Source organism: Bombus pyrosoma, linkage group LG4, assembly GCF_014825855.1.
Source record: "Bombus pyrosoma isolate SC7728 linkage group LG4, ASM1482585v1, whole genome shotgun sequence".
Classification (NCBI taxonomy): Eukaryota; Metazoa; Arthropoda; class Insecta; order Hymenoptera; family Apidae; genus Bombus; species Bombus pyrosoma.
Window position 1 is genome coordinate 8,650,292 of NC_057773.1, and position 5,313 is coordinate 8,655,604.

Genomic DNA, 5,313 nt, shown 5'->3' on the forward strand with positions numbered 1-5,313 from the left:
AACCTTAGTTGTCAAATTTTAGCAAGTAATGCTATTTATTACTATATTCATATCATAGACATTGAGAAGTTATTTATACGAATTATGCTATTGAAATCATAGTATATGCATAGTACTATCCTTCATATTTTATACTATACTGCATACTATATCTCATATTCGTGGCAGGTATCAATGTCAAGAAAACAGGAATTTATGTCTCTAAAATCTCAATAAAACACATATCCTGTAGATCAACTACATTCATACTTTCTTTCCTATAGACTTCAAAGTCGAAGATTGAATGTTCGTGACGTATGGAAAAAGCAACTTTATAATTCTGCCTTATATTTATTACGTGACGTTACATATACGACTTACCAATCGTACCGACAGTCCATCCTCAAATTCTTCCTTTAATTGTTCTGGCTCCTCTAATCGAATCACCTTGGACAATGCTGTAATAGATACGTAACGTTACAAATAACATGTCGCAGAAACAATGCATAACATCGAATTAAACGCGTCAGAGAGGTTTACAAAGGGAAGCATTAGTATGAACATAGCGTTAAGGATTACAGGACAAATTACAGACAATGGCGTTGGCAACGTGCCAAACGATCATGTCATGATGCACTTCGAGGTGAGGATTACTCCATGTGCATTGACCTTCTTCTGTGTGCAACGAGGTTACAGCTATCACGTTCGCGACACAGGTGTAACGTTGTATGAAGATTCGTAGCTTGCATCATCGTGTATAATAATATCCACCCACACGTCGAGTCACTGACTTTGGGCTCTGTAGAAAGCTACCATTATCAAAAATATTATGCGTGAGCTTCCTTCCGCGTTCCTCGCCACTGTTCAACGTTTAGCTGGCTGTTGCATTGGAATTTTGACAATGACGAATGACGATCGCGGAACGACTGGCTGGCGAAGTTACGTGAAGGCATTGTCGCTCGTTAGCCGAGGGAAACTGTATCGACCGGTGATACGAGAAATACGTAGCTGGGCCGATGTTCGTTATAGTCTAAGCGAGTCACGCAAAATGTGCCCGTGAGTTTCAACATTGCAGCCCATACTTACAAGAACCCGCCTCCTACTTTGCTGGAATTTATCGTCGTCGTTGAAATCGTCGATTGGTTGATGCAAGCTTTCGTGACCCGACGTTGACTAGAGTTTCACATAAATGAGTGACAACACGCTATAGCGGCTTACATGTTTAACAAACATTCATCTATGACAGCAATAGCGAGTCTATGAATGATCAAGTAGAGAGTAGGTACTTTTTTCAGCAATTGTACGTGCCGTGCTTTTGTTAAAGGGTTTTGGTTACTTTCTTCGTATCGATCATTTAGTAAACGAAGTATAAGATGAGCTCTATTAATGAAAAGTATCGTTTTATGTGATTTGATGACTGATTATTTAAATTAGTAGATCGCTATATTGATTATAAATATTCATTTAGTCTTATTTTATAATTTTCCATTGTAATTATATCTATATTAAAATAGAATTAACATAAAAGGTACCACGTTTCTAATTGTTTCCTTTTAAATCAATTTAGCGAGTCTTGATATAATTAGTGCCAAAAGAAAATATACGATTTCGATACGAGAGAAATTTCAGATAAGATTAACGTACCTACAGTTTTTAGCGTTCAGCAATTAACAAAACTACTGTGCTTTTTAAGAATAATTGCATACATCAAAAACAACGTTTGGAATTTTTATATAATGCTGGAAGAAACAAAGATAAGGAAACAAAGATATCGTATGAAATTGTAAATCAACTCTTGCAACTGTGAACGCGAAAACAGTCTCGTGAAAAGAACTTTCCCCTTGGAAAGTTCTAAGACGGCCAGCTGAGTAACTGCTAAATCGGTTTATCGTCATGTAAGAAAATATTGCTATGTACATATAGATCATAATGGTATATATGTTCGTATATATAAAATATGACGAGATGATTAAAATAATATGTGCGACAATGGACGAGAGGCGATATTAATTTTGTTTCTATTAATTTCATAAACTTCGCTAATAATGTCAGAAAATTTACATAAGTCTTATACTCGTTTCTTATTCACTTTAAGTATCCACTATTACTTGAAAAAGTTTACTTTATAAATGGAAATGAAGAATACATGAGCGCTTATAAATAACAGGATATTAAATTCTTAGTTGTTTGAAGCTGTAATACTTATTAGTACCTTAATATTAATTAGTTGGAGTAATTACTCAAACGTTAAACATTTAACGTATGTTTATCAAATTGTAGATAAAATAAAAATGCAGCTTATAACGAATTAGGTATATTCACTTTCTCAAGCATTAAGAAAAAATATTTGGTCCGAGAAATTAACCACTGATCAGGTATAAAGCGATTCATTGGTAAAATTTCCTTTATCTTTTTCACAAATGAAAGCTAAAATAAAGGAGAAATTTCTTCACAAATACTTTATCGTACAATGATATAGATAATAGTTCATATGATTATATGATTAGACATCAAGATTGTTTTAATTATTAGATCTCTATAACTGTATCCTCTGAATGAAATAAAAATAATACCAGGTTATATAATAAAATGTATTGCTTAAACTTATAATATCAAATAGATATAAATTTAACGAAAAAAAGGCGTTTTCTTCTTATCTCTGGGCAAACATCTTTCTTTTCACATATTCCATAATTTTTGGATGCTGTTTTTTTAACAAAACATAACTCTTATATTTCACTTAAATTTCAAGCGCCTCTTTCTAAAGGCTATAACACAGGTAAATTGCAACATGAATTAAAATAAATTTCACATTCCTTTTCAATAACTATATCTGATAAAATAATCAAGTAATACATAGCTACGGTAACTATGCAATTCCAGTTGTACAAACCACTCTATGAAATACATACAAGTTATAGTAACATTGGTAATGAACTATACCCGACTGGAGACGAGTCTTGTTTGAATGGTAAATTGCAATCCTATTGCGAAGGACGACGTAAACAAGCCTTCCTTCTGTGCATTCATTCGCCTGATGTTTCCATTGATGATACAGAAAGCGAGCTCGATCGTCGAGTGATCCCGGTAATGAAAGTAGGTAAGTGCATTTTCTTCCAAGAAACCGGCTCTGGATCAGTTATAAATCATAACCGATAAAACAGATTGCTCCTGTTTGTTGATTTCATTCCTCTTTACCACGTTCTACATTAAACATCGCAGTAATATCGTCACGAAGCTCACGAGTGTTTCATTTACTTTCTACGTTAATAGAATATTTAATATGATTTCAATAGTTCCTTTCCTATTTTCTGAAAGTAAAAACTTATTTTGATTCATCATGGTTATTATAATTTCTCTGGAATTTAGACATACATACATGCTGGCAATTACAATAATTTTTCTCTATAGATTTTCTGTAGATTTTTATAAACCCTAATAGCCTAAAATAACATTTGAATTCCTTCAATAATCAATTTTAATTACTACTTCCTTTAATTGTTACACATCATACAGAAGATCATAAACGCGGCATTAGAGAGTTTATAAGCAGAAAATATCACTTCCTATGTAACTCCATTTATAATCAGAAACGATATACATACATACTATCGTCCTGCATATCACGGAGACATTGCCTTATCGGCATTAAAATTAAACTACAATTTTTCACATTGACTCGAATACGATGTAACGTCAACCTTGCTCACTCAAAAATAATTTATCGTTAATCTTCAAGCAATATTCAAAATATACTCTAATTTTAATAATTCTACCGGTATTTCGTCCATAATATCTGCTTTAAACTTCTAAATTCCATCTAAATTCGCTAGATTTGAAATTTAAAATACCGTTCCTCGCACCTGTTCATTTAAAAGCAATTCAATATCAAATAGCTTTCGAAATATGCTCTACTTTTCAAAATCGCGTATAAATTCACCAAATTGATAGACTAATAATTCTCGCATTATTTCGTCCATAACATGAGCGAAAGTACGGGCAGATCTCTGAATGCTTCAAACAGCGCACGTGTTCCGCACGCGGCGCGCGGAATAGGAACATCAATTACGACGACTCTCCCAAATTAAGATGCAGCAATTTCAAGGCGTTTTAGATATTTCCAATGATCGTACCACGCGATAGATATTCCTCGGCGCTTTCTTCGGATAAATACACCATAGCTATTTATGCGAGGAGAGCATCCGTCGCGATTAAAATAAAATTAATTAACATTTGGAAGCCGTCGAACGCGCAACTTCCCTTTTTTTAACAAATATATGGTTAACAGTTTGGTATTCTATCCGAAAATGATTTTATAATTGCACTGAGTATATATATAATTCGGTCAATTGCGTTAGGATGATAAATGCGTGTAGCATTTCAAACGATCTGTGACATAAGTTTCGTAATATATCGGAATTTCTTAGAAATATATATATTATAAAATAAGAAATACGCATATACTTTGATATTAAAATTATATTATCAATATTGATACATTCTGATTTTAAAAGTATAAGTACTATTATAAAACACGACATATTCTTAGAATATATGTAAAACAGAAATTTTCTCGAATTATGAGAAATATTATTAGAACACAATTTGTTTCTTTTCATTAATCAGATACTATTACTCATGTTTCAATAATTTCTCATATAGTTGATAATTAACGTGTAACCAAAGTGTACATTTTAAAACTTGCTTGTTAGATTTCTTATCAGTCAGGACTTTTATTAATACTTTAATTGTGTGTAATACTTACGCAACGAGATATTTACTTAGATGCGCCTAATCATTAAAGACATGTAATTGCTGACACAGGATAAGCATATTATTTGCAAATAATATAAGCTTAACAAGATAACGTTACGCTATTAATCGTCTTGTCACCCAAGTGCTGTTACAAGTGCTTTTACAAAAAATCACCGGGTTAGCTAGAACTGAAAAAGCGGCCTACACGAAAGCATACTTCCCGGCAAACACAGAAGATCATTATCGATTCGCGTTTATAAAACACTCTTCTCGATCGGCGCGACTTGCTCGCACGACCTATATTTTACCGAGGCGGACGCGTTTCGCGCCCGCGCGTGTCCACGCACGTTCACATAATGCAACGTTACGTTCACGTACTCCCATACAATTTGGCAATGTCAGGCCCCGTGGCGTTGTGGTTTGGCAATGGCCATGCCATCGCCCGGCCTCTGGAGAATCTAATTTGCGGCTGTTTCACGCCGTTGTCCAAGAGGACGCGGTTACTAGCCGTGCAAGCCCCCACTATAAGCAAAACCGTTCGTATAGGTTATAAAGGACCGAGCTCCGTACTATACGACT